The sequence below is a fragment of the Astatotilapia calliptera genome, chromosome 15 (assembly GCF_900246225.1).
Source record: "Astatotilapia calliptera chromosome 15, fAstCal1.2, whole genome shotgun sequence".
Taxonomy (NCBI): Eukaryota; Metazoa; Chordata; class Actinopteri; order Cichliformes; family Cichlidae; genus Astatotilapia; species Astatotilapia calliptera.
In genome coordinates, this window is record NC_039316.1 from 13,415,511 (window position 1) to 13,428,466 (window position 12,956).

General features: G+C 37.6%; 1 protein-coding gene across 1 annotated transcript in view; it reads right to left on the bottom strand.

Annotated features, from left to right (window-relative positions):
* Positions 1–1,102, bottom strand: part of fut8b (fucosyltransferase 8b (alpha (1,6) fucosyltransferase)) — a 96,039-nt gene extending 94,937 nt beyond the window's left edge. Inside the window, exon 1 of the mRNA XM_026193886.1 lies at positions 878–1,102. The gene's annotated coding sequence lies outside the window, so the exon portion shown is untranslated. The remainder of the gene's footprint in view (positions 1–877) is intronic.
* Positions 1,103–12,956: the final 11,854 nt, after the last annotated feature.

Below are 12,956 nucleotides of genomic sequence, written 5' to 3' on the forward strand. Positions count from 1 at the left end.
CGTGCACAGCATCGCCAGCTTTATCGGAACGTGCACGCGTGCGAGTGGAGATGGGGAGCAGAGCTCACCCCCTCTGACCTACCTGACGCGATGCAGCATGAACTTAACTGAGCAGTTTTTATTTCTCAAAAACCCCATATCAGAGGCCTCAGCAAACACTACCCATACCTCCAGATATCGAAAACAAACGCACGCCTGGCTCTGGTGATACAAAGCGATTCCAGATACTAGCAGTTGTGCACTGAGGCTTACACACAGGCAGTTGCTTTGTCTGGCCGCCACGCATAAATACAACACAGCAAAGGAAGGGAGGCAGACACTTGTCAAACACACACGCCGGTGTCATGTGTCTTTCTTAACACGTTGTGTGCGCGAGACTGGAGGTCAAAAGCATTGCATCCTTATTTAACGACACATAGAAAAGCGGCTAGCATATAGGCTACACATTTCTAGCACCGTTGATGTCAAAAATTAACCCGCTGCACGTTCATTCAGGTGATTATTGGGTCTTAAAAGGCGCTTTCACACTAACTACCCGGGTCCTGACGCGGTCACACTGTAAACCAATTTGTTCCGAGCACTTGCTCTTCTCAACGCGAACGAGCGGTAAAAAAAAAAACAAAACAAAAAAATAAACCTGGGGGGGGGGGGGTCGCAAGGCAGTTTGTGGGTATGTAAAGCAGCCAGGTGTCAACAAGAGAGACCCCCTGATGGAGAGTAAAAAGCGCGGATGTAACGGGACCTGAAATCGCTTCCTACCGTGACCGCTGTTTGATCTAACCAGCGACGCAGTCAACAGGCCGGGATGTAACGGGCTGAGCACTGCCTCTGCTGCTTCAACATTTCCGCCATGCGAGCAGCGTGATCCGCTACCTACCTTGACTTGATACGCCGGCTTCCAGAGGCACCCGACCCGAGCTGCGGAGGCTGGGTCCTGAAGCAGCAGACAGCCGAGACGTGTTGCTCCACAAAACTGAGTAGGACGGCTGCGGCGGAAACAGGAACTGAGGGGAGCTGGGGTCTGTGAATCCGGCAGTCGAGGCTGCTCTGTGGGGATCTGCTGAATGGCCGGTGTCAACAGAGATCGGAGAATGGGGAGGGGGATGAGACTCCACATCCGGTGAGATAATTTCAAAGTAAAGAATGCGCGCGCTTCAGGTGCAGTAGCTTAAAGTGGAGCTGGAGTTATATATACTTTAGGGTTGGAACTAAATATATTATTTATTCTTATTATGTATTTTTACTTAAAAATACAACAAATACATCATAAAACAAACATGTAAACAGATGCAAATTCATTGCACATTTCCAAACACCACAGTGTGTTCAACTGTGTTGTTTTAACCTGTGTTCAGTGTATTGTCTGGCCTGGCAAATAAAACAAAAGAAAAGTTATTTATTATTTCTGTTTTGGAAAGGACTAAGACATCTCAAATACCCCTACGGTTGCTGATTTTCTCAGGTTAGTTAATCCGAGTTATTTCGTTTTATTGTGAAACAGAAGAACCTTGTCTTGATGTCTTGACGCATGCTCAACCATCCAGGTAAGTAAATGATCTAAGACAGAAGAAGTCACCTGGATGAGTGACGAAACGTTTCTCCCATTGAAAACGCTACGTCCAGATGAACAGAATCAACCTGCTGGGTACAGAAGAACCTCATTTTGTCTTGTTTCTTCCTTATTTTGAATTGTGTTTCCTCTTTTTATAGTATATCCGGCGGTGATACAGAAGCACTTTACTGCTCTGTGCCAGTGCGAAGTTCATTTGCAAACCATATTGTTTCATTTATTTTGAAGGCGCGTAGGTCTAATTTCCTGATTGCGCGTCGTTCTCAGTGATGCAGACTCTGATGGGAATCGTTGACTTGAAAGCGGCAGTGCGCACACCCGCGTTGGATTGGTGAATTGCATGGGAGCTCACAGACTGACAGACCCGGTGTCACCGGCCAATGGAGGGCACGACTCCCCCGTAAGCGTGGTACTCGACCTTGTGACTGGTACAGTGCAGAATAGAGACACCGTGCACAGTATTAGGTCATCAGCTCTCACTCGCCATCACTTATCTGTTACAGCCTCTTGCATTACTCTTGGCATATTCTCTGCCCTCATAATAACCGTATGTCTAAACTGAGCGATAAGACAAATAGCTTTAATATCCAACATTTCTGTCTTGCTTTACACAGGAAATGCAGTTGGGAGTATGTGTAGACAGAAGAAGGAAACTACCCCACATTTTTCCACCAGGTAAAGGGATGACAGGAATTCACATTAGAGTGAGTCATGTTTTTACGGTAGTTCGCTGACGCAGATTTTCCAAATTGTGTTATTAATATTTTACATCCATCTACCAAAATGAAAACTCGAAGAACTGCACAATACACAGGCAAGGACTTGCCTCTAAAGTATTTTACAGTCTGGGTAATGCTTTAAAAAAACATTTACGAAGTTTTAGCCACAACGTGTGTGTGTGTGTGTTGACCTTAAATACAAAAGATTGTGAGATATTAATAAACCCAAAGACGTTTTTATAAAGTGATTAGGACTGTCACCTCACAGCAAAAGAGACCTGAGTTTGAAACCACTGACCTGTGCCCACATGTGCTCTCTCTGGGTACCTGAGCTTCCTCCCACAGTCCAGAGATAAGACTGTTAGGATAATAGTTGATTCTAAATTGGTTATTTCTCTGTGTTAGAGCCCCGTGATGGAGTGGTGACTTGTATAGGTTGTACCCTGTCTCTTATTCCGCAACAGCTAAAATATTCCCACCTTGACTCTGGTTAGGAAACTGGATGTATGTAATTTGCTACGTGGCTATGACCTAAATTTCATAAATAAAACGCTTCTTAAGGTTAGATGGCCACTGAGCAGTCAGAACATCTGTTGTTTTTGGGGGCCTACAACAGTACAACATAAAGGTGTAGCAAAGTGTCATGCACAGGATTTTTATGTAATGCAGCTCTGTGATGTTGTTGCAAAGCTCATTCATTTTACATTCGGTAACAGCATTCTTGAGTGGACTCTGCTTCTGCACAAGTCATCAGTCACCCGGCTGTAAACCACTCCTGCGAAGGTTGTGCATGATCACCCTCAGCTGTCCGTGCCAAGACCTATTTATTTATTAATTCACAGTCATGGTCACAGTATATTCATTTTTAATTGCAGCTTGCTAACGTTATGCACAGAGGATCATCAACTTGGAGCTGATGCAACAAAAAAACATACTGTCTGTCATAAATGTAAGTACGCCTTTGCTGTATCTCTCTAAATTAACCTCGCTTGGCTTGAAATAGTGCCAAGCAATAGCTGAAAAAAAAGAAAAAGGAAGTGTATGGATGCCCCTTAAAGACGTATTCCATCTGTACTATTCTCTATGAACTACTACACAGATGTTTTTCTACCCACTGGTTTCAGTTTCACTTGAGAAATAAGCCAGGAAATCAAATTCTTAATGCCCAGAGGCTTTTTATTTTGTTGCTGCTTTTCCATCCATCTTTGAAAAATATCTGTCGTGCCTCTGAGAGGTCTCTCTCCTCCAGGAGCAAGCCCAGTCTTGCCCGTAAACCGTCACGTAGTAGCAGTCGAACGGGTTAAAGCACAAATACAACCCCCACCTACAAATTTGCTTGAGTGGTCTGAGTCATAAAGCTGACGCCACAGCGCCATCATGTGGTGCAAAGGCAACTTTTTAGTATTGTAGAGAAATGAGCAGATAAAGCAGGCATTTTCTTGCTACTGTAGGCAGTATTTTAATTAGAAAGGTGTGACTAAGAAGATGTTTCATTTTTGCTTCATCATCCAGGCTCAAAACTGGCACACAAACACACACACACACACATGCACACTATATTTTTATGACTTCATAGGCTTCGGAATGACGACCAACCTAACCATAACTACATGACTAATCCTAATCATTATCCACCCCAACTGAAGTTTACTATCACCCTTAACAAAATCTTCATACCTATACTGATGGATTCATTTCAATGAAGGCTTTTATTTATATATTTATTTGTTGTTATTGAAAAAGAGGAGAATGGTCACCACAATGATAACATTTGAATGCCCCATAACATACTATGAGTATATCAAAAACACGCACACACTCACCCTACCTCCAGCAACAGAGGGCTGTTGATGCCATATTCAGCACCATTCTACAGACCAAAGGCAGGTCGATCCCTCCTGACCTTTTTTTCTTCTTTCTTTCGGTGTGTGCTGACCTTTTCAGATTGAGATACAGAGTTCCTATAGTAAAACACATGAGCTCTGATCACCTAAAGGTAAAACCTGAGTTTGAAGGCAGCGGTGGGAAATAAAGCACAAGTGCTGCCTTATGTTTACAACACATGAAATTAAAAGTTATTGGATTAAAAAAAAAAAATCTTTATGCAGGCTTGGCACGCATCATTCTTCAGGCCATGAAATCCATCTGATACTACAAAACAGAAACAAAATGGAGCAGACTAATTAAAAGCTCATTAGAGTATCATTAGAATATCATTATCATATGAATTTGTAACACTTTGGAAGAGAAGCACTGCCGTGACACTTTCCAAAATGTATTCGGTGCAACAAAACATTTTTATGAATGGGTGACATTTACAACATTTTAATGATGACATATTGGATATTTAATGGGTGTCCTGGTGGTGAACAGTCAAAGAGCTCATATTCATGACATGAATAGAAAACACCTGCTTCACTTCTGTCTGGAGAGCTTTGTTTTTGATGAGGGCATTGGGGATGGTAACACCTTCTTTCCCCCAAGTGACATGATTAATGAAACAAGATATTGTGAGTGTAAACATCTACACAGTGCAATTCACGTGCAGAGAGTTGGGAATTGTTCCAATGCAGAACACTTGGAGTAATAGCATCAGATATAATATATTAGAAAATATATTATGACTTCCATTCCTTGGATTTAGAAAATGATCCCACCTGGGTTTATATCACATGGGAAACTTGGAAATAAAAGTTGTTTTTAATGTTATTAATTGTGTGGATGCTTTAAGCATCCACACTATTGAGTTCCTGTTTCTCTTTATTCTTTATTATTATTATTATTGTGTGGATGCTTTAAGCATCCACACTATTGAGTTCCTGTTTCTCTTTATTCTTTATTATTATTATTATTATTATTATTCTTAGGACTTCCGTACACTTTTCGCCGTTAAACTACTTCCACAATTTTCAGCCGATTTTCACCGTTCAAATTTTAAACTATTCAGCTATTTTTGCTCTTTCCTGCTATGACTTTTGCTATTTTTAACTATTATACTTTTTAAAATATTCCACTTTTTTCCTTTAATTTGTCCCATTGAAATGAATGGGAAACTTCAGCAATTCTGCTAAAATTTGCTTGTTTTTGAAACTTAACTACTTCCTCATACTTTCACCTAGAACAACCATTCAAATTTTAAAATGTTCACAAATTATTGGGCTATTCAGGTATGATTCAGCTTTTTCAAATCTTCTACTGTTTTACTTTTATGCCTCTTAAAGTTTTGAGTTGCAAAATTGTGATTTTTCACAAAATACATGCGTTGTTATGGTTGCTATGCTCTTGGCTTCCAGTGTGCCACTGAAGCTTTTGCAGTCTTCTCTTCATGTCCGAACAACTGTTTGCTACTTGCTCAATATTCACTCAACTTCCACAAATTATACATCAAAACGTAGGTATTTTTTCTGGCTTTCAGAAAATGTCACTATCATTGTTGTGGTATTCATAGAACTTTCGCAAATCTCCTCAGACTAACACAAGGTCAGAAAACTCTCCATATAAAGTCAATGGAGAGTTTGTTCAAAATCACCGCTCCATTTCTGTAATGAGAGGCATATTCGAATCGTCATATCTCCTTAACGAAGCAAAGTTAAGACATGAGGCTTGTCCCGGCATATCTTCAGACACTCCTGACGCTCACAATTCAAGAATTTCTTTCTCAACTATTACCGTTCTGAAATGAGTTGGACTTGTTTGAGGGTAGGAAATTCGTCCTTCGCTCAGATTTCTTCAGATTTCAAAGTCTGGAAATGAACCACTTTTTTCTCTCGTCATAACTTTTTGTTGGATTTCCACAGAGACCTGAAAATTTCCATGATTGTTCACCAAAGCCTGCTGTCTCTTACGGTGAAAGAATGATATCGATACTCCAAATAGATTTCAAGTTACAAAGCGTTGTTTGAGGGCAAGTCAAGGCAGTTTTTGCTTCGCTCTACTCAGTTATGGTGCATTAGAAGTCAAATATCTTTAATAATTCATATTTTAATGATAAATTGTAAACACTGGAAGATTCCCCCATGTCTTCTGAACAAAACGGTGTAAGAATGACCGTTCTAGCCCCTACGGTTAGGAAATTATGGTCATTTGTTTGAGGGGAGTCGTCACTATGAGAAATAGACTGCAATAATCCTGTGCCTCTCTCTGCTGCGTGTGTAAAAAGATGCACCTTTTTTGGCGGGAAAACGTAAACAGCCACTCTGATTGGTGGATTTAAATTCGGCAGCTCTCTCCCTCTGTGTGTGTGTGTGTGTGTGTGTGTGTGTGTGTGTGTGTGTGTGTGTGTGTGTGTGTGTGTGTTTAGTGGGAGAGAGAGGACCCTGCCCTTATTTGGCAGCATGTCATTGTAGGATTTAAATTGAATATAGTTAGACTGATTGACTGGATTAGAGCCTGTGTTTGTGTGTCCCTCTCTGCATTTCTGTTTCAATATGCCTCCATATTTGTAATTTTGTAAGTTATTGCTATTCTGCTAAATCATAGTATTTCTGGTACTTTTTGGTACTTGTGCTAAATACAGTATTTCTGCTAAATTATAGTATTTCTGCTTTATTATACTATTTGTGCTAAAACATAGTATTTCTACTAAATGTAGTATTTCTGCTTTTTATACTATTTGTGCTAAATTATAATATTTCTGCTTTTTATACTATTTGTGCTAAATTATAATATTTCTGCTTTTTATACTATTTGTGCTAAATTATAATATTTCTGCTTTTTATAGTATTTGTGCTAAAACATAGTATTTCTACTAAATGTAGTATTTCTGCTTTTTATACTATTTGTGCTAAATTATAATATTTCTGGTTTTTATACTATTTGTGCTAAATTATAATATTTCTGCTTTTTATACTATTTGTGCTAAATTATAATATTTCTGCTTTTTATACTATTTGTGCTAAAACATAGTATTTCTACTAAATGTAGTATTTCTGCTTTTTATACTATTTGTGCTAAATTATAATATTTCTGCTTTTTATACTATTTGTGCTAAATTATAATATTTCTGCTTTTTATACTATTTGTGCTAAATTATAATATTTCTGCTTTTTATACTATTTGTGCTAAAACATAGTATTTCTACTAAATGTAGTATTTCTGCTTTTTATACTATTTGTGCTAAATTATAATATTTCTGCTTTTTATACTATTTGTGCTAAATTATAATATTTCTGCTTTTTATACTATTTGTGCTAAATTATAATATTTCTGCTTTTTATACTATTTGTGCTAAAACATAGTATTTCTACTAAATGTAGTATTTCTGCTTTTTATACTATTTGTGCTAAATTATAATATTTCTGCTTTTTATACTATTTGTGCTAAATTATAGTATTTCTGCTTTTTATACTATTTGTTCTAAATTATAGTATTTCTGCTTTTTATAGGATTTGTGCTAAAACATAGTATTTCTACTAAATGTAGTATTTATGCTTAATAATAGTATTTCTATATATTTCTGCCAGGTCCCCAGGCAGCCAATCCTCTGTGAGGGACTGAGACATTCAAATTTTCAAATCAGGGCCTGCACAGTTTCCCAGCCAATCAAATAAGTGTCCTGAGGCATTCAAATTTGCATATTGGGGCCTTCGTGGCTTCTAAGCCAGCCAATCATATCTGAGGGCTGAGGAATTCAAATCCACAAATCAGGGCCTGCACGGCTTCCCAGCCAGCCAATCATATATGTGGCCTCAGGCATTCAAATTTGCATATTGGGGGAATTCGTGGCTTCTAAGTCAACAAGTCATCCATGTCGTATATCTCTAAAAATTCACATTTTAATGATAAATTGTTAACACTGGAAGATTCCCCCATCTCTTCTGAACAAAACGGTGTAAGAATGACCGCTCTAGCCCCTATGGTTTGGAAATTATGGTCATTTGTTTGAGGGGAGTCCTCACTATGAGAAATAGGCTGCAATAATCCTGTGCCTCTCTCTGCTGCGTGTGTAAAAAGATGCACCTGTTTTGGCGGGAAAAAGTACACAGGCTCTCTGATTGGTGGATTCAAATTCAGCAGCTCCCAGGCTGACCTAGAAACTTACTTCTCTCTCCCTGTGCATTTTTTTGCTGATTTTTTCATTTAACAAGTATATTTGAGGGACCCTCAGCATGTTCAGCATTTTTTCAGCTGTCCATTTTGCTTTTCCAATTTTTCTGTTTAACTTATTACTATTGTGCTAAATCATACTGTTTCTGCTATTTCATAAGATATTGTGCTTAATATAGTATTTCTGCTTTTAATAGGATTTGTGCTTAATATAGTATTTCTGCTTTTTATAGAATTTGTGCTTAATATAGTATTTCTGCTTTTTATAGAATTTGTGCTTAATATAGTATTTCTGCTTTTTATAGGATTTGTGCTTAATATAGTATTTCTGCTAAATTATAGTATTTCTGCTTTTTATAGTATTTGTGCTAAAACATAGTATTTCTACTAAATGTAGTATTTATGCTTAATCATAGTATTTCTATATATTTCTGCCAGGTCTCCAGGCAGCCAATCCTCTGTGAGGACTTAGACATTCAAATTTTCAAATCAGGTCCTGCACGGTTTCCCAGCCAATCATATATGTGTCCTGAGGCATTCAAATTTGCATATTGGGGACTTCATGGCTTCTAAGCCAGCCAATCATATCTGAGGGCTGAGGAATTCAAATCCACAAATCAGGGCCTGCACAGCTTCCCAGCCAGCCAATCATGTATGTGGGCTCCAGGCATTCAAATTTGCATATTGGGGAATTCGTGGCTTCTAAGTCAACAAGTCATCCATGTCATATATCTCTAAAAATTCATATTTTAATGATAAATTGTCAACACTTGAAGATTCCCCCATCTCTTCTGAACAAAACGGTGTAAGAATGACCGTTCTAGCTCCTACGGTTAGGAAATTATGGTCATTTGTTTGAGGGGAGTCATCATTATGAGAAATAGACTGCAATGATCCTGTGCCTCTCTGTGCTGCGTGTGTAAAAAGGATGCACCTGTTTTGGAGGGAAAGAGTGCACAGGCTCTCTGATTGGTGGATTCAAATTCAGCAGCTCCCAGGCTGACCTAGAAACTCACTTTTCTCTCCCTGTGTGTGTGTGTGTGTGTGTGTGTGTGTGTGTGTGTGTGTGTGTGTGTGTGTGTGTGTGTGTGTGTGTGTGACAGAGAGAGAGAGAGAGAGAGAGAAAGGCTTTTAATGGGATGATCTCATTCTAAGATTTAAATTCAATATATTTAGACTGGTTGACTGAATTGGATCTTGTGTGTGTGTCTCTCTGTGCATGTGTGTTTTCTTATGTGTACATATTTGTGATTGTGTGGCTGTTATAGATTTTTTTGCTGATTTTTTTCATTTAACAAGTATAGTTGAGGGACGTTCAGCATGTTCATCATTTTTTCAGCTGTCCATTTTTGCTTTTCCAATTTTTCTGTTTAAGTTATTACTATTGTGCTAAATCATACCATTTCTGCTATTTTATAAGATTTGTGCCAAATACCGTATTTCTGCCAAATATAGTATTTCTGATTAATTATAGTTTTTTCTACCAAATCATAGTACAGTATTTCTGCTTTTTATAGGGTTTGTGCTTAATAAAGTATTTCTGCTAAATTATAGTATTTCTGCTTTTTATAGTATTTGTGCTAAATTATAGTATTTCTGCCAAATTATAATATTTGTGCTAAAACATAGTCTTAATTTAAAATTACAATATTCATAGTTCATCACAGTGTCTCTGGTAAATCACAATATTTCTGCTCTGTTGTACTATTTTTCTAAATCATAGTGTTTCTGTAATGTTTAAGTATTTTTGGCTAAATATATTCTTTCTGTTATCTTATACTATTTCTCCTAAATTCTTGTATTTTTGAGAAGTTATCATGTTTCTGGTAAGTTACAATATTTCTGCTAAATTCTGCTATGCTATTGTATTTCTGCCAAGTATTATGTTTCCTCTAAGATATTGCAGTTCTGCTAAGTTATTCCATTTTAGCAAACTTATTTTGCTTCTGCAAAGTTTTTACAATTTCTGCAACTTTTCAGCTTTTTCAGCTAGTTTTTGCATACAGCTTCAGCTTTAAGCATCCACACTGCATTTTCGCAGGAAATGCAAATTTTTCTAGTTGTGTGGATGCTTTAAGCATCCACACTATTGAGTTCCTGTTTCTCTTTATTCTTTATTATTGTGTGGATGCTTTAAGCATCCACACTATTGAGTTCCTGTTTCTCTTTATTGTGTGGATGCTTTAAGCATCCACACTATTGAGTTCCTGTTTCTCTTTATTCTTTATTCTACTTTATTATTCCAGTTGCTTCCGTACACTTTTTGGCACTTAACTACTTCCACAATTTTCAGCCGATTTTCACCGTTCAAATTTTAAACTATTCTGCTATTTCTGCTAATGATCGCTATGACTTTTGCTATTTTTTGCTATTATACTTTTTAAAATATTCCACTTTTTTCCTTTAATTTGTCCCATTGAAATGAATGGGAAACTTCCAAAATTCTGCTAAATTTTGCTTGTTTTTGAAACTTAACTACTTCCTCATACTTTCACTTAGAACAACCATTCAAACTTTAAAATGTTCACAAATTATTGGGCTATTCATGTATGATTCAGCTTTTTCAAATCTTTTACCATTTTACTTTTATGCCTCTTAAAGTTTTGAGTTGCACAATTGTGATTTTTCACAAAATACATGCGTTGTTATGGTTGCTATGCTCTTGGCTTCCAGTGTGTCACTGAAGGTTTTGCAATTTTCACTTCATGTCCGAACAACTTCTTGCTACTTGCTCAATTTTCACTCAACTTCCACAAATTATACATCAAAACGTAGGTATTTTTGCTGGCTTTCAGAAAATGTCACCATCATTGTTGTGGGATTTATAGAATTTTGGCAAATCTCCTCAGACTAACACAAGGTCAGAAAACTCTCCATATAAAGTCAATGGAGAGTTTGTTCAAAATCACCGCTGCATTTCTGTAATGAGAGGCATATTCGAATCGTCATATCTCCTTAACGAAGCAAAGTTAAGACATGAGGCTTGTCCCGGTATATCTTCAGACACTCGTGACGCTCACAATTCAAGAATTTCTTTCTCACCTATTACCGTTCTGAAATGAGTTGGACTTGTTTGAGGGTAGGAAATTTGTCCTTCGCTCAGATTTCTTCAGATTTCAAACTGTGGAAATGAACCACTTTTTTCTCTCGTCATAACTTTTGTTGGATTTCCACAGAGACCTGAAAATTTCCATGATTGTTCACCAAAGCCTGCTGTCTCTTACGGTGAAAGAATGATATCGATACTCCAAATAGATTTAGAGTTAGAAAGCGTTGTTTGAGGGCAAGTCAAGGCAGTTTTTGCTTCGCTCTACTCAGTTATGGTGCATTACAAGTCAAATATCTTTAATAATTCATATTTTAATGATAAATTGTTAACACTGGAAGATTCCCCCATCTCTTCTGAACAAAACGGTGTAAGAATGACCACTCTAGCCCCTACGGTTAGGAAATTACGGTCATTTGTTTGAGGGGAGTCCTCACTATGAGAAATAGACTGCAATAATCCTGTGCCTCTCTGTCCTGCGTGTGTAAAACGATGCACCTGTTTTGGCGGGAAAACGTAAACAGCCACTCTGATTGGTGGATTTAAATTCGGCAGCTCTCTCCCTCTGTGTCTGTGTGTGTGTGTGTGTGTGTGTGTGTGTGTGTGTGTGTGTGTGTGTGTTTAGTGGGAGAGAGAGGACCCTGCCCTTATTTGACAGCATGTCATTGTAGGATTTAAATTGAACATAGTTAGACTGGTTGACTGGATTAGAGCCTGTGTTTGTGTGTCCCTCTGTGCATTTGTGTTTCAATAAGTTATTACTATTCTGCTAAATCATAGTATTTCTGGTACTTTTCGGTACTTGTGCTAAATACAGTATTTCTGCTAAATCATACTATTTCTGCTTTTCATAGGATTTATGCCTAATATAGTATTTCTGCTAAATTATAGTATTTCTGCTATTTTATAGGATTTGTGCCTAACATAGTATTTCTGCTAAATTATAGTATTTCTGCTTTTTATAGGATTTGTGCCTAACATAGTATTTCTGCTAAATTATAGTATTTCTGCTTTTTATACTATTTGTTCTAAATTATAGTATTTCTGCTTTTTATAGGATTTGTGCTTAATATAGTATTTCTGCTAAATTATAGTTTTTCTTCTTTTTATAGTATTTGTGCTAAAACATAGTATTTCTACTAAATGTAGTATTTATGCTTAATAATAGTATTTCTATATATTTCTGCCAGGTCCCCAGGCAGCCAATCCTCTGTGTGGACTGAGACATTCAAATTTTCAAATCAGGGCCTGCACAGTTTCCCAGCCAATCATATATGTGTCCTGAGGCATTCAAATTTGCATATTGGGGCCTTCGTGGCTTCTAAGCCAGCCAATCATATCTGAGGGCTGAGGAATTCAAATCCACAAATCAGGGCCTGCACGGCTTCCCAGCCAGCCAATCACATATGTGGTCTCAGGCATTCAAATTTGCATATTGGGGAATTCGTGGCTTCTAAGTCAACAAGTCATCCATGTCATATATCTCTAAAAATTCATATTTTAATATTAAATTGTCAACACTTGAAGATTCCCCCATCTCTTCTGAAGAAAACGGTGTAAGAATGACCGTTCTAGC